Raw genomic sequence first — 22,065 nt, forward strand, 5'->3', positions numbered from 1 at the left:
AGATATTCCGCATTCAATATATAAATCTGGAAATGAATTGAATATTTTGGATTTGTCAGACAACAGAATAGGGGATGTGATTTCTGCAGATCTGGGTAGATGTTCGTCTCCTCAAATTTTAAATTTGGCTAAAAATGATTTCCAAGGTAGGATGCCAGAGGAGGTGGGAAATCTGATTCAACTTCAGACAAGGGCATACGTTTATGCTGAGAAAGAGAGGATGTGGGGTAATGAAATTTTTTTTTTTTTTTAATCTTATATTGTCCAACTTTTATATTTACATACAAGGGAGGAATGGGTTTCCTCTAAATAATATTTTTAATAGATTGATTCAGTTTTAGGTAAAAAAAAATCTTATTCGCTTTTCTTTACATACACTTGATTCTTCAAATTCAAATTACTAGACTTTGTATACAGTCAGCAGCAAGATTTATTATGAAAAGTAAACCAGGCTGAAATAAGCACAAACAAAGATTGAAATAGATCAATAGATATTAAAAAGGGTTAGTATTCTGTGAATGAGGTTAGAAAATGAGAAAATTTGATAGCAAAATCCTGCAAGGAAGCTTAAATTTCTTTTTTTTAATCAAAAAAAACTTGCAAGTAAACAAAATGTGAGAACCTGCAATATGAATCAGAGAAACAACTTTATGAAGAAACTGTTTTGGTGGCAAGCCTTCCAAAACAAATGAATATGAAATCTAAAGTATGCAGGAAAAGAAGTTAGCACCGGAGTTTTAGCGGCAAGCCTTCCAAAACTTTAAAAATAATTAAATTTAAACTAGAAAGAAGGAACTTTGGCGGCAAGCCTTCCAAAGCCCTTTTTTTTAATAAAAACTAACTAGAATAGGAGATTAAACCTGCAGGCAAACTTGTTAACAAGTTTGAAAAAAAAGTTAAAAATCTGAAACCAAAACTTGCACAATAGAAAATATTAGTAAAAGAACTTCTTCTCCTCTCAAGAATGCCTCCAACAAGGTGAACTCCACAGAATGGTAACCTTCATCAATGTTAACTTAAAACAAGGATTAGAAACCTGCTCTGATACCATGAAAGGAAATAAAAGAGCAAGGAAAGGAAAATTAATCCAAGAAAGTTTATGATGAAGTAATTGTTACCATGAGAAAAGCAAAGACCTTAGAGCATCACCCAAATGTGAAGAAGGAGGCACAAGAACTTTTGAAAGGGGAAAAGCAAAGAAAAACCCCTTGTGATATTATGAATGAGGCAATGCCTAAAAATGAGAGAGAGAGAGAGAGAGCAAGAAGCTCTTTACAATATTGTCATTAAGAAGAAATGAGAGAGGAGGCGTCTCTTAAATAGAGATGAGGAGAGGAGTTACAAAGTAACTCCCAAATCTATGAATGCCACCATTCATAAAATGTGTGTGCCATGTGTCCACATCCTCTTATGGAGGAAATCTAATATTCCTTAATAAAGGAAAATAAAAGAAATGACTTGTCCTCACACATGTACTAGAGGACAAATTACATGTAGGAATTCCAAAGGAATATCCTAAATTAAATAAAAATAAACCTAAGCTAAGTAAAGATTAAATATTCTAACAATAGTCATTGAATCCCAATTGGTTTCCCATCTACACTTACCCAGAGCGGACACTTAGATGCTTGACTCCACTGGCTCCCCTCCACGTCACTCACTTCTTAGGGCAGCCAAGCATCAATTCCTATGAAAACTCCTCATAGCAAACTTTGTGTCTCTACTAAGGGCCGTAAGAATATGGGCCACTTCAGAGGTTCAACCTCCTGCACCAGTGACTAGAGGGTTTTTGGCCACTATGAACAAGGTGTTTAGTAAGTCTTCTCGTTAGGAGCTACCCTTCAAAGTTGCACAAGCACAATTGAGGCCTATAGCCCAACGAAGCACCAAGAACTTAGTAGTCACGCAAGCATGATTGAGATCTCTAGGATCCTACTAAGCACCCAATGTGAGAGTGAATTCTCATATAGCCCAAACCATTAACCCTTTCGTAGTCAATGGCCTATTTATTATAGTGAGTTGGGAACCCTAGGTCCGGGTGTACTCACTTGGGTCATTCCCCTCTTACCTTCTCAAAGAGAAAGTTGGGAGGGCAGGCTCGCTAGAGGTAAACACACAATCAAACAAGAAAAAGGTTGGAGGGTCTTGATTTCTGATCATCTAGTAAGACGAGAGCATACTTTCCTACCTTTACGCTTTTCTTAAAGACACATAAGACAATGATTCATTCCATTTTAATTAATATCTAGGTGCCTAATTTAAATAAATGCACAATATTTAGTTGAATCAGCTAGGCAACCTGCAAAACCACTTGATTAGTAGTTTGAAAAATGGAGTCTTCAAAAAGAGTCCTGCAAAACAACCTTATTAGTAGTTTGGAAAAAAAGTCTTCAACAAGCATCCTGCAAAAATCAACAAAATGACAAAAATATTAATTTTTTTTTATTTTTTGGGAATGAATAGAAAAATATGAATAAAAACTTTTTTACTAATGACAAATATGGATTTGAAGAAAGCTTTGATGGGTAAATGGGGTTTGACTAGGTTTTTACCACTTCCCAAGGGATAGGCAAGCGAAAAATGGGGATTTTGGAGGAGAGATGAAGGAATGGGAAAATTTGTCCAAGAGGGACAAAGAAGCAAAAGTTGAAGATGGATAATATGGGAAAAATTTGGAGGTGACTGGATGAAAAGGGAAGTTATGGCAAACCCTAAAAATAGAGAAATATGGGATTTTGGGCTTCAAAAAGTGGATTTTTGAGATAAGGCCTCCAAGGAAGAAAATGTGGAAAATGGCAATGTGGAGAATCTGGTGAAGTTTGAAGGGAAATGGAGTCAAGATAAAGAAGATTTGGTGAAAAAATAGAAAATTTTTTATGAAACAAAAACCCTAGATTTAACGGAACAGAAACCCTAAATTTAACAGAATAGAAACCCCAAATTTTACAGAACAGAAACCCTAAATTTAACAAAATAGAAACCCTAGATTTAATAGAGTAGACAGAAACCCTAGATTTAACAGAGCAAATTGTCGCACTAAACAGAATAAAATAAAAATGTCAAAGGTCCGGATTTCTGATTGTCTAGATAGACAAGAGCATACTCTCCTACTTTCACACTTTCCTGCGGGCAGACAGATTATATTTAAACAGAGCAAATAATAGGAAATAAATAAATTAAATGCAAACTACAGTTAGCGCCTAAAATTTTCAAAAAGATTAACAGAGCAGATAGTAGCACTACACAGATAAAAAAGTGTCAAAGGTTCGGATTTCTGATTGTCTAGATAGACAAAAGCATACTCTCCTATTTTCACACTTTCCTATGGTTAGAGCATACAGTCGTACTAAACAGGATAGAAAAGTGAAAGGTCTGGATTTCTGATTGTCTATATAGACAAGAGCATACTCTCCTACTTTCACACAGATTATACTAAAATAGAACAGACAACAAATCAAATAACAAATCAAATAACAAAGCTATCGTGCTGCAACAGAAATAGAAACATAAAAAAAAAAGAAACAGAACAGAATAAGGAGGAGCTGTCGCGCAGAAATGCAGAGCCATGATTCTGGAACCTGCGAAAAAGATATATATATATATATATATATATATATATTTCTGCAATCATGCTATTCTGGAACTTGCATCTCACAACTCACAAAAACCTAAAAAACAACAACATTAGTTCTTAGGGACGTGAGTCCCATCGGGTGTGCCAAAATGAAGAGGGGAAAATAGATTTGAAAGGTAAACTAATCAAAACATAACGAAATAAACATGCAAAATGCTAAAATATCATTAAAAGACCATTTCACCTTGCTATTTTACCTTCTCCTTCCGATTGAGCTTGATGAAGTGAAGGCACCCCTTGATAATGCTCCACTTGATGTGCTCCTTTGATTGCTGGATGTGGATGACTCTCCAATATTATGCACAAATGATTAGGATGAATGATAAGGATGAGATGATCAAGTTGCCAAGATGATTTCCTGGGCTCAAAAGGGCAGCATAAGCTTACTGGATTTCAAGATGTTTCGAATGAAGGATGGAACCCTATTTTATAGGAAGAGGAGAGGAAAACGGATGGCTACGATGAATTCGAGATGAAGGGCTAAGATTTACTTGTGAGCTCACACAAGCTCCAAGAGAGGGTGTGGAGACCAAGAAATATTCCTTAAAGGCATTTTGTATCTCCACACTCTACAAGATGCATTGGAGGAATTAAAAATTCTCCAAAAACAGATATTATGGGGATTAGAAGAATAAAAAGGAATTAAAAATTCTTTGGAAGAGGGAAATGCCTAGAGGAATGTGAGATTTCAAAAATCTTACATTCATCTAGAAAAAGAGCATTTAAAGCTAGTGGCGGGATGAAAGAACAAGAGTTGACTTTGTGGTTGATCATGATGATTAGCCATTAATGACTCATTAGGAGGGGGATTAGAGGAAATGTTAGGTGGGATTTATATTTGTAGGAGAATTTGACTAGGAGAGAGAATGAGTGGAGGGAATAAAAAATTAGAAGAATAATGTTAAGTGAGTTTAGGGAGTTTCTAGAAGAATTTATTAGGTTAATGATGAATTAAGGAGATGATTTGTAGGAATCATGTAGGTTAACTAATTAATTGAAATTAATTAGCTAAGAGGAAGATTTGTGAGGATTTAATTTTTTAGAAGAATAAAGAAAAAGATTGATTTATTAAATAAATCATATGCTATAGTGACAATATTAATTATATTTAATTAATATTGAGAAGAATTTTAATTAACATAATTAATTAATTAATTATGTGAGGAATTAAAAATAATTAAAATAATTATTTTTGAGTGTCTACACTATCCAATTTGTTGATTTGAGACCCAACAAAAGGTATATATTGGAAAGAAAATGTCACCCAGGGTTAGGAAAATATTAAGTGATTTATTGAGAAAATATAAGCATGTTTTTGCTTGGTTGTATGATGATTTGAAGGCTTACAAAGAAGATTTATTTCAACATGATATTCCTTTGAAAGAAAATGCCAATCCTTTTAGGCAAAAATAGAGGTCTATTAATCCAACATTAGCACCTAAAATGCAAGAGGAGCTAGTCAAGCTAAGAGACATTGGGATTATAAGACCTATTAGACATTCATCATGGGTGTCTAACTTGGTTCCTGTCAAAAAAAAGAATGGGGATATCAGACTATGTGTTGATTTCGGAAGTCTGAATATATCTTCATTAAAAGACAAGTATCCATTCCCGAATATGGAAGCAATGTTAAAGGGTAACAGGTTGTGAGATTTTATCTATGATGGATGGATTTTCAGGTTATAACCAAGTGATGGTTAAAGAGTCATAACACAATACAAAACAACATTTACTACACCTTGGGGAACCTATGTTTATATAAGAATGCCTTTTGGTTTAACAAATGCAGGAGCAACATTTCAAAGAGCCATAGATGTTGTATTTTCTGATATTATAAATGTATTCTTAGTGGTACATCGGGATGATTTAACAACTTATTCCAAGAAGGAAAGTGATCACTGTGGTCACCTTGAAAATCATTTTGACAAAGTTATTGAATATGGGATATCGTTAAACCCTCAAAAATGTGCTTTTGTTGTAGCTAAAGGTAAGTTGTTGGGTCACATTGTTTCAAAAGATGGTGTGAGAATTGACCCAGAGAGGGTGATAGTGATAGACAAAGTCCCTCAACCTAGAACAGTGAAAGGTATCCAATATTTATTTGGGTAGATAATTTTTTTAAGAAGGTTTGTCACTATTTTTTCTAAAATTAGTAGACCTATATCCAAAATGTTAAAGAAAGGTGCAAAGATAGAATAGAACAAGGAGCCAATCAAGGCATTCCAAGAGATTAAACAATCTATTAGAAATGCACCTGTTCTTAAAACACCTGATTATGACAAACCTATGTAGATATTTTCATTTGCATCTTTTCATATGGTTGCTATTGTATTGTTGTAGAAGAATTTAGAAGGTTTTGAACAACCTATAACATTGTTTAATAAGTCTTTGCAAGTTGCAGAACTGAAGTATGATTTAAATAAAAAAGAAATCTTATGCACTAGTGAAGGTCAAATATTTTAGGAGTTACTTGATGGGAGAAACAATGGTTGCATATGTGCCTGGTGTTGCAATTAAAGATATTTTCACACAACAGGAAGTGTCTGGAAGAAGATGTTGATGGATAAATAGGATTCAAGAATTCAATATTGATATCCAAATCACTAAGTTAGTTAGAGGATTAGGATTGACAAAGTTAATGGCCTAGAGTAATTTGGATGCCAATCAAATAAATATTGTGGAAGAAGAGCACAAGTCTTGTATCTATGATATGGATGGTTGCAAATGGTATGATGATATCATATTATTTGCAAAAGATGAAATGTCTTGAAGACATGACTGATAATAAAAGGAGGACATTAAAATTACATGCTATTAAGTATGCCATTGTAAATGGGAAGCTCTGGTGGAGGAATAGTAATGGTCACATGTTAAAATGTGTGGACCAGGATCAAGCTCAGAAGTTGTTGTTTGAACTGCATAGTGGAGTTTGTGGAGGGCATTATATGGCTAAAAAATTTGCACACAAAGTATTAAGAGTTGGGTTCCAGTGGCCAACAATTTTCAAAGATGCACATCAACTAGTCAAGAAATGTGACCCATGCCAAAAAAAATTTACGAAAATTAAAATTTTCAAGAAATTTTCCATTAAAACCTATAAATGTGCAAGCTCCATTTCAGCAGTGGGGTATAGGTTTCATTGGAGAAATATCATGCAAATATAGTAGTGGCCATTCCTGGATTTTAGTGGCCACTGACTATTTCACTAAGTGGGTTGAAGCCATACCCACTAAAAAAGAAACAAGTAAGGTGGTAATTGATTTCCTTACAGACAATATATTGACCAGATTTGGATGTCCAGAGAGGATAGTCTCTAATAATGCAATGAGTTTTAGGTTAGATGAATATGAAGACTTCTATGATAAATATAGTATCCAGATTTCTTATTCATCACCTTACCACACACAAGGAAATGGGCAAGCTGAATCCAACAACAAAAGTTTGATGAAAATTATTAAACGAATCCTAGAAAAGAATAAAAAGGCTTGGTATTCAAAGCTAAGATTAGCTGTTTGGGCAAATAGGGTAACAATTAAGAAAGCAATTGGATGTTCACCTTTTGATTTGGTGTATGGTATGTGTGCATATTTACCCCAAAATAATCTGATGGAGATGTATAAGTTTGTCCAAAATTATAACAATGATATAGATGATGATATGCAGTTGAGAATTGAGGCTTTAATGGAATTAGACGAAGCTAGAAGAGAAGAAAGTAATAGAAATACAAAGTTATAGATGCAGGTTAAAAACCTATATGATAAAAGAACAACTGTAAGGATTTTTTAGGTTAATGATTTGGTTCTGATGTGGAATACCAGAATAGAAGACAAAGAAAAACATGGAAGTTTGATGTCATTTGGCTGGGCCGATATCTGATTCAAAGTAAATGGGGAGAAGATTATTATATTCTCCAGGATATACATGGTAATACACTTGAATTTCCTATTCATGGACAATTCTTGAAGCTCTTCTTTTCTTGAAAGTAGTTATTTTCCATGAGCATTAGTTAGGTTTTGTATATATTAGTATAGTTTCCTTTTAGTTGAGGTTACCTTGTCCAGGTAATTTCTTTTTGGTCTGCTTCACCCAAAGATCATGGTTTTTCATCTCATTCATGTGAAATGAGCGTCCCCAACTAGAGCCACTGATAGGACCTAAAATTATGTCTTGCAAAATTTTGTCATTCTAGTTTTATTTTGCTCTTTGTCAAGTTATCAAGGTTTAGGGCTTTAGGAGTTATGTCTTTTATGATTAAATCTTGGTTTGAAAGTAAGTCTTCAGTCCCTTTTATATCTTGTCATTTCTTTTTTCTCACTTAAGGCCGAGGGTTCCACTTTCGTTCACGAGGCCATTTTCATTTCCTAAGTATTAAGTTGTGGTTAACCAATTCATGAAATATGATATTCCTAAGTCATTCGCATAGAATTTCCTATGACCGGTTTTCCTTTTCAATATTTAGGCCTGCACTTGTATTTTCCTAAGTCCAAAGAGTCCTAATTACTTTGACTATTTGTTAAAGACAGGACAGATCCAATGACTAGCGCTTCCCCGTGATCAAAGATGCAAGGATTTTAATGATTGTGGCATCATGATATTGTGTCACGTGTTATCGATGGAAACCGATAGGGTTGGTAGTGTAACCGGTCGAAGGAATTGTGTTACCAGTTTACAGGTGGTAAAGGTCGATCTACTAATAGTCCCATCAATTTGCATGTTCTCAGAATGAATAGAGATGTTTTATCCTAAGGTAAAAGGTGCTCAATTTTTAAGTTTAGGAAGAGTTAACGGGTAGTATGCTAGGTGGTAAAGTTTGAATAGATCAGATGACCCTTGTGTTCCCGCAATAGAAGTTGCAAGGTGGTTATGAACCATGACATTGTGAGATGATGTCGTGTGTCTTGAGTTGGCCAGGAAGACCTATAGTGGGGCCGCTGACGAAGTTTGACAAAAAGATGATGTGGTGCTGATTAGTCATGATTTTGTGGGGCCCTTGATACAGATGGAAATTCAAGTGCTGAGTCGACAAGAGATGATCATTGGATTGGCCAACTTGGAAGATGATCAATGACTAGTTTTCAACCTTTTTAAATGCAAATATATGAGCCTTTGTTTCACTTGCACGAATATTAATGGCAGATGAGACATTTGTGTTCTTTCCTAGGAAAAAATTAAAAGACTCTTAAAAGTTTTTTTCATTCAAAAAAGATTTCATAGAGATCCTAAAGATTTTCCTGCTATTGAAGGAGGCTGAAATGACTCTCTGTGAAATAGAATTGTCATCTCTGGCAAAAAATCAAATCAGCAAGTTTATCTAAGCTCTCCATATGTTCTTAAAAAAAAATTAATATTACAAATTGTTCATGAGGTTGTAAGAAGAGAATTCAATTTGTTTAAAGGGTTGGGTACTAGATAGAGAATAGTGAAATTGGCTTGAAATTAGTTTGGTAATTTAAATTATTGTACTAGCCCTAGTTTTCCTTCCCAAATTTGGAATTATAGTATAAAGCCCTAGTTGCAAAAGATGGCTCCCTCATGGAAACATTGAGGACAAGTGGATTATATGAAAAGAAATCTTAATGGTGATTTCTTAGACAAGTTAAAGCCCTCTACAAATGATAAGCAACAAGGGCAAAATTTTGTGGATAGAAAAACCCTAGGGGAAGGGTTAACTCACAAAGCATTTCGCTTGGCAAATGCTAATATACCAAAAATTGGGTTAGAGATGTTCAATTTATGGTATGGACAAAGAAAACTAAATTCTCCATTATCCAGTCCTTGGCAGTATGATTTGGGCAAGTTGGTGGTACCGGGTGTTTTCATGGATTTCAACTTACTCAAGGTTGTTGCAAATAGATATGACCCAGCTTCAAGGGTTATTATGGGAAATGATGGAGAGATTCTATTAACCATCAGAAGGGAGGAGTTTCAAGAGATTTTTGACTTATATGAACCATTCCCTAGCTTGGTACCAATAAATTTAAATGAACAAAAGCCAAAGTATTACAAGATGAAGGAATTCATTAGAAAAAATTTCCTTCCAATGCATTTATCCAGAGTGGGAAGTAAAACATACCATATTGGCCCTAGCTTAGAGGAGTCATTCCCAATCAGTGTTTTCGCTCCCTATTTCCAAGCTACTTTCTTTTCTCTGTGCCAAATATTGGGTTTTAATCCCATTACAGTGATGCCGCTTGATTTTATGTACATGGCTATGCAAATACAACATCCGTATTTTATAGTAGTTTTTGACTTTTCCCATTACCTTGAGGAAAAGATTCATGAGGGGTTATTAGACATTAAGAATCAAGTTGTCGGTGTTAAGTTCTCCTGGTATTATTTACTCATACATATGTTCCTTTCAAGGAATACAGATTACTTTGAGGGTACCATGAACCTTAGAAGGACAATAGATAACCAGGAGATTCCAATACAACTCTAGAGCACAAACATGTCTTGGGATAGACAAGAGGATAGTTATATAAGGTTTGATAATAATTTTGCTTCTAGGTTAAGGCAAAAGTTGATAGTAAATCCACCAAGGATTCCTAAGGAATTGCATGATTTTGTGAGACCAAAGGAGAAGGTGCCTCTTTGCCAGGATTGAACATAATTGGTGGGATTTTATCTTGTACTCTGTAAGTATTGTTATTAGAATCTATGGCTTCTCCAGAAAGCCACATATACTGCCCTTCAATATTCCTTTGAGAATGGGTTTTGCTGAGGTGATGTGGCAAATATGATGTGTATACACATAAAAACAGCTATGAGGGATTAAATAAATATTTTATATTTATTTAATGTTTATTCTTCTATTTAATAGTAAATTTGAAAAGATTAATTTATTTAATTCATTTCGTGTCTTTCTATTAATTAATTTAATTGAAATATTTTTTTAATTAATTCATCTATCCTATTCCTCTAATTCATTAAATATATAATATTTAATTATTCTTCTAATCAAGTTAATTAAATATCTAATATTTAATTATTTCCTCCAATCATTTGAATATCTAATATCTAATGGTAATTCTTCTATCCTATAGTCTCAAATATTAAATATTCTTAATTATTTAATCTCTTTTCCAGCTCATCCTTCCATCTTGACTTCATCTTTTCTTTGCCAACTCATCAATCATGTGACTAAAGATATTAATATTTCTTAAATATTAATTCATCACTTATCTTCAACTTCCAAATTTATTGAAATATTGTGTACGTACACATATTTCATAATCTTCTTCTATATTCCCTCCAACATCTCTACATCTTAGGAAGGACTTGAGTCCACTTGTCATCTCATGCCTAAATCTTCTCCAACCATCCCTAGATTCCCTTAGTCAGCAACCCAGTCAAGGTGAGATGAGTGACACTTGTCTTCTCCTTCCCCATTTCTCTCAACCTTCACCTTTGCTCACAGCCATCCAAATCTACAGATCTGATCATGACCGTTGATCCAAACCACATCATCTTATCCTCTCAAAGTCTATAAAATCAAGAGTTTGAGTTGAGAAAGATTTAGTCTTCAAGTGAGTTTTCAAGTTAATCATTTCTAAAAACTTATGCATCCATGAGTTTTAATCTTGAAGCAAATAGCATAATCATTTAGCATTGCATATCATACTATCAGTTAACTATCAGTTATCAATCCATTCTTCATACACCATCTTGGAAGCTATCAGTGCTTGTCTGAGAGCACACCATCTACAATCAGGAATAGTTGAGCTAGGACACAATGAGACTTAAATCATGAAGGTAAAAATAATGTTTTTATTTTAATATCAATTTCATATAGTTTCATTGGTTGAGTTTGGATTTCCTGTAGCATTTCCTTTGTATTTTGTAAAACTAACATGTTGCAAGTAGTATTTGGATGATGAAATTCAAGAAAATCAAGAGTTTGAGTTGAGAAAGAGTTAGTCTTCAAGTGAGTTTTCAAGTTAATCATTTGTGAAAACTTATGTATCTATGAGTTTTAATCTTGAAGAAAATAGAATAATCATTAGCATAATCATTTAGCATTGCATATCATAGTATCAGTTAACTATCAGTTATCAATCCATTCTTCATATGACATCTTGGAAGCTATTAGTGCTTGTCTGAGAGCACACCATATGCAACCAGGTATAGTGGAGTTAGGACACAATAAGACTTAAATCATGAAGATAAAAATAATGTTTTTATTTTAATATCAATTTCATGTAGTTTCATTGGTTGAGTTTGGATTTCCTGTAGCATTTCCTTTGTATTTTGTAAAACTAACATGTTGCAGGTAGTATTCTGATAATGAAATTCAAGTTGACACAAGATGTATTCAGGATAAGGATTTAAAGGGAAAAGGAAAAGGAACAATTTTCCCAGATTACACCATTATCTCTTACTTTGTGATTATAAAGGGAGGATATGAGCACTTTGATAAATTCTTTGCTCCATATCATTTGGGGGAAAATATAGCTAGAAACAATGATCTTGAAGTTTTTTACAACGATTTTGGAAAAAGAATAAAAGGAGCTCTATTGCCCCATGTGCATAATTTTCCTGAGGACAATCAGAAATGAATTTGACTGCATGACTCCAGAATGGAGAAAAGAGAAGTGAATAATCTTTAGAAAATTATGGGCTACTATTTAGAAGACGTATTCAAAATATGATCCATTAAAGGATTTTTCCTCATTCTATGCCAAGATTGAATTTGTCATGAATTTTTTTGATGAATTGACGAAGGTCTTAAGGGAGAAGCTAACCAGACTTGAAGAAGTTCATGGCTGACAACAATTAAGCTCACAACCTCTTGTATCCCAAAGAGCAAGTGGTGTGATAGCAAGGAGGCCTATTCGAGAATCTTCTCACAAAAGAGTTAGAGAAGAAACAAGTGAGGAAGAGGATAGTAGCAATGGCAGTGGGAGATTGATAAGGAGAAAGGTTAAGAAGATGATGAGTTTAGAGCCTTTCCCCAAGATACAAACTAAGGATTTTCAAGGAGTCGAGATTATTGATCTTGAAGATTATGACAAAAGTCCTTTGCCATCAGTTATATCTCTTTAACGAGTAAGGAAGGATGAGGAATAGGCAGAGGAAGACATGTTTTTTGCAACAAGTGCAAAAATGTAGATTAGTATTCCTACACTGCCTCCTTATTTGAAGTTGGATCTTACTCCCTTGGATATCCAGGGTAAAGATTTCAAAGATACACAAAAGGAGGCATGTGATAAATTCCTTGAGGATGATGCTTTTGTAAGCAGCCTAGCCTTTTTGTAGTTAGTATGGAATACCAAAGTTGAGGAATACAAAGGAAGAATTACTAAGAGGAAGGCCCAAAGGCCAGATATATCAGATCAAGAAATCCAAGAGGAAGTAAAGAGTGAAATGAAGGAAGACTTTAAGAAAATCACTACTAATGAGGGTAGGAAAATTGTAAGTTAGGCTGGAGTCTTGATATTGCTAGAATGGGACATAGCAAATAAAGTGGGATTTGATGTAATTAAGAAATTAAAGGAAGAAGAAGTAGGGTTAGCATTAAGAGGATCAAATTTTGCAGATGATTATGCAACCTTGGCAATATGGGTACTAGAGGAAGGACCTAGGAATCCTAACATCAGTGATTTAAACCCCCACTTAAGGGGAAGCCTAAGTATAAAGAAAGCAACTGACACATCAAGTGTAGAGGCTACAAAGTTAAATGTTGATGTTGCTAAGCTAGCACATGAGAGTGCAAAAAAAGAAGCTTCAGAGAAGACTGCACTGATAAAGAAGTTTGACAAGATTTTTAATAATTATAATGTATCTTAGAAAATGTGTGTGGAGTTGCAAACGAGAGTGAAACTCCTTGAGCAAGGACAAATTAAGGTTTCTTATCCTGCACTTACAAGGCCGTCTAACTAATCAACATCCAAGTTGCCACCTATGGTCCAGGGAGGAGAAGCAGTTCAACTAAATACAAGTACTGATGTCCCTGGCATGGTATTAGTCCCCTATGATGATGATGATGAGCCTGATACTACAAGATAAACTGAACCAAATGAGTCTCAACTTTTAGAGAAGATTGTTAAATTAGAAAGTAAACTAAAACAATCAGAAAAACAATCAGCTGGGCAGCAGAAGGATATAGTTAGCTTAGTGCTAACTCATTTGAATGAGAAAATTGAAAGTAGGTTAAACAGTATCCATGCCTTATATTCTTTAATTTTTTATGTAATTCTAAAGTTTAATGATGATAAAGAAGTGGAAATTACCCTATTTACAAAGTGGTTACAAAGGGGAAATGGGCTTAGAATGATGTCTATGGCCTCTAAATTTCATGTTGAGAGACTACATGCACTCCAACCAACATATTTCTTGGTGAAATCAATGCAGGAAGCCCAAATTTTGCAAGAAAATATAGAAAGAAAGGTAAGGGAATTGATGAAGAGTTTTAGTGAATTAGAACAAACTCTTTTGCCAGATATTGAAGATAGAGAAGGGGCAGTCAAGCCTTTGCAATTTGGGAAGGAAGAGACAAAGAAGGTCATCAATACCCGGGTAGAAATGATTTTTGATGGGGTAAATATGGATATGCTGGAGGATAGCATGGATAAAATAATTGCTACAGGATTTTTTTTTGAAACTTTTGAAAGAGAGGCAAACCAAGTAGCTGTTAAGTATATTCCATATAGGGAAAAAGTTGGTGAAGTCATGAATTTCAATTGGCCATCTGATGAAGACTATAGTGCATGGATTAGCATGTATCTAAATGATGAATATAAAGTTGCAAACAATTTTCATAACTATTTTTTGTCTTCTAGTGACAGATATTTTGGAACCCATATAACAAGATGGGGGTAATTTTCATCATGAGTTTTGAAGAAGGCGGCTACATATTCTGATCCTGCATAAGCCAGTTTGAGGATTATTGTTTTGTATAATAGAATACAGTTATTTATAGTCATTATGAGATGACAGGTATCTCCTTTGGCTTGAACCTTGTTTGCTCCCTTTTCTTTCATAAAAGGGAATTCAAGGCTATGAGACGGGGTTTGGAATTTTGGTCCCTTGAGTGTTTTGAATTTTTATTTCCAAATAGCAAAGTCTAGGTGAAACAAAAAGGTTGTAAAAGGTTATTTTACAGAGAAAAAATAGAAAGTGCCTTGTTAGGGTTTCAAGCAGATCCGAAGCAAATATGAACTAACAATTATATGCAGATTTAAATACAAAAGATAAAGAAATAAAACAGGACATAGATAGCATAGAGATTTAACGTGGTTCACCCAGAATGGGTTACGTCAACCATATATAGTCGTCAAATCTTTCTTATTATCTAGCAAAAATTATACATCAACCTTACAATGCCTTAAGCATCCCAACTGCTTATAACATGCATTTTTAGGGTAAAAACAAAGTTGACCTTTTTAGGGTTTTATTACAATGTCAATTTTCATCAACAAAAAAAAATACCCAAATTTTTTTTTCTCGGGGGCTCTTGCCCTTGAACCCCCGCTTTCCTCGGGGGTTGCCACCCCCGAACCCCTACCCGGGGCCTGGCCCGGCCCCGGACCCCAGCAAGGATACGTGCTGAGTGTACAGTACTTTGTTGATCAGTCACCACATTTCAACAATCTCCCTTTTGGAGACTGATCAAGCTCCACATCGAACAATCTCTCACTTGGAGATTGATACTACACAACACCACTATACATGCAACATCCATTGGATAAAACACTAGAACTCGACTGGTATAAATTCCACAATTATCAATCAAGAAGACCAACAGAAACTAATGAAGAAATCAACTTCTCCTGTGGAACTGCCTTCGTGAACATATTGACAAGATTCTCACTTGTGTGAATCTTCTCAAGACGTAACTGACCCTCCTCCAAAATAGTCCAGATGAAGTAGTACCTGAGCTGAATGTACTTTGTCCTTGAATGAAAAGTAGATTTCTTCACAAGATGAATGGCACTCTGGCTATCAGTATACAATGGGCGATCCTCCTGTGTCTGACCCAATTCCTCCAGAAAACATTGTAATCAAATCATCTCCTTGCTGGCTTCTGTAGCAGCAACATACTCAGCTTTAGTGGTTGAAAGTGCAACAACCTTTTGCAGCCTAGAAATCCAACTGACTGCAATTCCCCCTATAGTAAAAACATACCCTATAGTACTCCTCTGTGAATCAATATCACCTGCAAGATCAAAGTCAACAAATCCACTCAGAGTAACATTAGATCCTTTGAAACATAATGCCTTCGTAGTGGTTCCTTTCAAATATCGAAGGATCCATTTTATAGCATTCCAATGTTCCATACCTGGATTATTCATAAAATTGCTCACAACTCCCATTGCATATGCAATATTTGGCCTTTTGCATATGCAATATTTGGCCTTGTGCATAGCATTGCATACAACAGAATGCCAATAGCTGATGAATATGGGATGTTAGACATTTTATTAACCTCTTCTTGTGCCTTTGGGCACATCTCCTTAGTCAATTTGAAATGACTAGCCAAAGGTGTACTAACTGCTTTTGCATCCTACATGTTAAATATTTTCAACACCTTCTTTATATACTCACTTTGGGACAAATTCAAGGTTCTATTTTTCCTATCCTGTGTAATCCTCATACCGAGAATTTTCTTAGCTACACCCAAATCCTTCATAGCAAATGACCTGCCTGATTTCTATTTAAGATCATTTATATGTTGCATGTTAGACCCAACAACAAGCATGTCATCAACATAAAGCAACAAGATAATATAACTGCCATTATCCAATCTCTTAAAATATACACAATGATCAGAATGACATCTATGATAACCATGTTCAGCCATGAAACTATCAAATTTTAAATACCATTGTTGCGGTGCTTGTTTTAGGCCATACAAACTTTTCTTCAACCTGCACACCAAGTTCTCCTTACCTTTGACCTCATATCCCTGTGGTTGCAACATGTAAATTTCTTCCTCCAAATCTCCATGGAGAAAAATTGTTTTGACATCTAATTATTCAAGATGTAAATCATCTACAGCCACAAGACTAAGTACAATTCTAATTGAAGTCATTTTTACAACTGGAGAATATATTTCATCATAATCTATACCCTTTTTCTCTGCAAAACCTTTTACCACAAGTCTAGCCTTATATCTTTTATGCCCTCCTTCCTCCTCCTTTAGCGTATAAACCCATTTGTTAGGCAAAGCTCTTTTTTTTGTAGGTAAAGGGACTAAGTTCCAAGTCTTATTTTTCATCGAGGAGTCCATCTCCTCTTTCATGCCTAGCTCCCACTATTGTTTGGCATCCACCTGCATTGATTCTTCATATTCTTCGGGTTCACCAGAATCAGTTAATAAAATAGAATACAAAGAAGGAGAAAATATTTCAGGGGGTCTACTTGACCTTGTAGAATGTCTAACACTTGTAGGAGTTAGTGGGACAATTTGTTGTTGTTGAGCATCAGGTACCTGTGGCATTTCATTTTCAGGAATCTCATCCAACACCACATATTCTTGTTTGTCCTATTCATGCTTCTTTTCCTGCATCTATTCTTTATACATAAACTTCTCATTGAATATAACATCTCTACTTCTAAATATTTTCTTATTTTCAAAATCCCATAACCGATAGCCATATTCATCTATCCCATATCCAATGAAGGTACATTCCTGAGATTTAGCATCAAGCTTGGTTCTATTTTCTATATCAACATGGACAAAAGCTTCACAACCAAAGGTTTTCAGAAAAGAATAATTTACATTTTTACCAATCCATGCCTCCTTTGGAATACCACCATCCAAAGGGGTTGAAGGTCCTCTATTTATCAAATAGACAGCAGTATGTACAGCATCTGCCCAAAAATGTAAGGGCAATCCAACATGCAATCTCATGCTCCTCGCGCATTCCATGATATTCCTATTCATTCTCTATGACACACCATTTTCTTTTGGAGTTCTTGGAACTGTCTTCTTCTTTCAAATCCCATTTAAGGAGCTGCATTACTCACCTCCATTATCTGATCTGAGACACTTCAACTTTTTTCTTGTCTCATTCTCAACCAAAGCTTTCCATTTCTTAAAAGTTTCAAAAACATCTGATTTTTGTTTTAGGAGATATACCCATGTTTTTCTAGTTGAGTCATCAATAAAAATAACATAATAAAAAGAGCCACCAAGAGATGATACCTAAGCCGGTCCCCATACATCTAAATGCACAAGCTCTAACTTCTCACTCTTCTTCTCTTTCCCAACCTTGAGAAATCTAACTCTTTTCTGTTTACCATAAACATAGTTTTCACATAACTCTAAACCAATCTTCTTTAGTCCTCACAATAGATTCTTGGAGTGAACAATTTTCATCCCTTTCTTAATCATGTGCCTAAGCCTATGGTGCCACATTATCAAATCTGTTCTTGCAACATCTATTGTTGTTGTCCCTGTAGTAACTTTATCTATAGCAGCTAGGATAGAGTAAGTGTTACCAGTACATAGATATAATGTGCCTACCTTCGCACCTTTAGCTACTACTAATGATTCTTTAGTGACCTTCCAGATATTGTCTAAGAAGGTAACTATGCAACCTTCACTACCAAGTTGCCCTACAGAAATTAAATTTCTTTTTAAGTTAGGAACATGTCTTACCTCCTACAGAAACTAGTCATTTCCATTTTGCAACTTGATCTTTATCTTTCCTTTTCCAACAATTTGACAAGGCTCACCATCACCCAAATATACCTATCCAAAATCACCTTGAACATAATCTAGAAAATATTTTCTATGGGGTGTAGCATGAAATGAAGCCCCAGAATCTATTACCCAGGAATCATTAACATTATCCAAACATAAGATTAAGGCATCTTGTAAAGTATTACTTGCAATATTAGCTTCCTTATTGTCATTTTCATTTTTGTCTCCTTCTTTATTTTTCCGAGACCAATAGTCTTTCTTTAGATGACCAGGCTTTCTGCAGTACCAACAATCTTTCTTTCCTCTAGATTGAGAGCGTCCTTTCTTTGACTTCCCTCATGACTTCTCATTCCAAGGGCCTTTTCCTCTTTCCTTTGATCTTTCCTCTGTTCTCCACATTCAAAACACTACTTGATGATGTTAAAGTCTCACCTGTTCTTTTCCTTTGCATTTCCTCGCTTAGGATAACACCAACAATATCATCAAATACCAAAGTATTTTTACCAAAGATAGAGTTACTTACAGCCATAACCAAGCTATTCCAGCTTTCTGGCAAAGAACATAAAATCAAGAGAGCCCTAATGTCTTCTGCAAAGGTAATTTTAACCAAAGACAATTGACTAGTAATTGTATTAAATTCATTTAAGTGCTCCACTACAGATCCTCCCTCACTCATTTTCAAATTAAACAAATGCTTCATAAGAAATACCTTATTCGAAGCCAAGGGTTTCTCATACAACTTAGCCAATGTCACCATCAAATCTACAGTCGTTTTTGCTTCTGTAATATTGAATGCTACAGACGGTGCAAGGCACAATCGAATGGATCCCAGTGCCTTTCTATCTAAAATGTCCCACTCTTCATCTGACATTATGGTCGCTTTCTTTGCCTTTCCTTCCAACGACCGCCACAAATCCTTTTGATACAGGTAATCCTCCATCTGTATTTTCCATAACTGATAATTCTGGCCATTAAACGTTTCAACCTTGAATTTGGAATCCTCCATTGCTCCCACTCAAATTTGAAAGTCCTACCAATTTACAGAAAAACCTCTCTCTGATACCAATTGTTAGGGTTTCAAGTAGATCTGAAGCAAATATGAACTAACAATTATATGTAGATCTAAATACAAAAGATAAAGAAATAAAAAAGGACATAGATAACATAGAGATTTAACGTGGTTCACCCAAAATGGGTTACGTCCACCATACACAGCCGTCCAATCTTTCTTATTATCTAGCAAAAATAGTACATCAACCTTACAATGCCTTAAGCATCCCAACCACCTATAACATGCATTTTTAGGGCAAAAACAAAGTCGGCCTTTTTAGGGTTTTATTACAATGTCGGTTTTCATCAACAAAAATAATACGCAAAAAAAATTTTCTTAGGGACTCCCGCCCTTGAAGCCCCACTATCCTCAGGGGCTGCCACCCCCGAACCCCTGCTCGGCCCCAGACCCTGGCAAGGATATGTGCTGAGTGTATAGTACTTTGTTGATCAGTCACCACATTTCAACAGGTCTTGTGTCTATAATTTTTGCAGGTTCTTGAAGGAGTTATGTATGGATTGTATTCTAACAGAGACAACATAATTAATAAATAAATATATGATTCAAACCCACTTCTATCCAATGTATTGTTCTATCTTGTTTTGAATGCATATTATCAAGGATTTTATCATTCATTACACTGTTGTGGTGTATGCAATTTTTTATTCATGCTTTGGTCTAAGAGGTCAATTAAATGCTTGAATGAAATTGCCGAGTGGTAGGGATTTTACATGGATTTTAATAAGTAGCTTTGGGTAGGGATTACCAATATGATGTATTGCAAGGCAATATTATTTGAGTTTATATGTTGTTAGATAAATTCTATCAGAAGTACAATTTAATGTAGTATGAATTCATGTACCCAATGGAATAAGGCACTGATCATAGTTAAGTGAATACCTGGGTATTTATTTATTGTTCAAAATCACTACTGGTTTGCTATAACTTGTTAAATATCAAAAAAATTTCATTTTACATGAATTTTATCATGTGTATTAATCATCTCATGCTCCAAGTTGGTTGAGGATCACTAAGGAACTTTCCATTCCTAAGAATTCTCCCTTATTGTTGAGTCCTTGTATGAGATTACCTACTTTGTTTCATGCATGATTTGTGAGTATGGTGTGAAATCACAGATAAGCATGGGGATCACCCTCCTTGGTTCTGCAGAGCCTAAAGTGCAGAAGGATCTCGCATCCTTGTTATTGTTTTTGATTAAGGAAAATCAAGTTTTAAGGGACCTGAAACCCTCTTAAATAACAAGAAGAAAAGTATAAAAGAAACTAGAAAGAACAAGACAAAGAAAGAAAAGTTGCAAAAAAATAGCAAAGAAAACAAAAGCCAAGGAAAAGAACATCAAAAGACCAACGAGAAACTAGCAACCCAGAAACAAATTACATGTCAGATAAAAATATTCATACTCTTCTACATCCTTAACCAGCATCATCATAGCATTAGCTGCCTCTTTTAGATCTTTGTTTTCCTGCATCTGATTGGTGTCTTTGGTCTTCAACTCCAGCTCACTAGTAGTTTGCCTAGTTTTGTGTCTGGAGGAGTGAAGAGCAGAACTAGTGGCCGACACATCATCAATGATCACCATCTCTTTATTTTTCTTGTTCTTCTCCAGACAAGCAATGAAAGCATTCATGTTTTGAGAAGACACCTTCAAAACCTCAAGACTATGCTCCATGAATTTCTTCAAGGCCTTCTCAGTTTTTGTAATCCAATAGATAATAAGTTCATTATCAACCTCTCCCTTGTCTTTGATTATTCTGACCACATCTTCAAGATGCTTCAAATCTCCCTTAATCATATCTTTTTTTGGCCAGTCCTTAATTTCTTCTTCATCCTCTACCTCATTGGTATCCTCCACAACATCCTCTTTACCTTTAGTGTTGGTATCCTTTATCAATTTTTCAATTTCATAATCCAAATCTCTTTGTTTTTTCTAAAAATTGGAGATGTTATCAATAACCCATTTCCAGAAATTGAACATTTCCATGGTACTATTTCTGGTAGCATCCAGAATGGAATTTGCGTTCTCCATAATTGGAATAGAGCCCACAGACCTAGGGTTTCCCTCCTCCATGTTTTGTTGAACATCATTCCCGCTATCTAAGACATAACGGTTATTCTTCGCTTTTGTCTCTTCAACACACTCTTTTCTCTACACATTCCCTTCCTTGCCCTCAACCTCTTTCTTCTACTCACTCTTTGCCTCATCATCTACCTCCTTCCCTCATTCCTCCTCTAAACCAACATTCTCTTCCATGTCTTCTTTAGATTCATCACCAACCCTCAATTTCTTATGTAGAGGAAGATTAGAAGAATCTTCATCAGAATTAGAGCCATCATGACCCTCAGAAATGTGGGCATTTTCCACCAAAGGATCTTCCCTATTAGCCCTAGATTTACCCTTCAAATGCTCATAAATTAACAATATAAGGCCTTGGTGAGAAATGGGATAGGATTTAGGTTTTTGGCATGGTCGGTTAGGATATCATTAAGGGAAGAAGCTAAATAGAAGGGCAACAAAATATTTGAGCCATGGCGAAAATGGTTTAGGATGACAAAATGGTAATTGTAAACCTTTGAAAACCTACCATCAACCGTTAGGTATTCTATTAAAAATCTTAACATTTTCTACTAGAAAGATTTTACCTGGTGAGGGAGGTAGTAGGACACATTGTCCTTCTTAGCAAGCTAAGCCCTTTCTTCATCACTTTTAGGGAA

Source organism: Cryptomeria japonica, chromosome 3, assembly GCF_030272615.1.
Source record: "Cryptomeria japonica chromosome 3, Sugi_1.0, whole genome shotgun sequence".
NCBI lineage: Eukaryota > Viridiplantae > Streptophyta > Pinopsida > Cupressales > Cupressaceae > Cryptomeria > Cryptomeria japonica.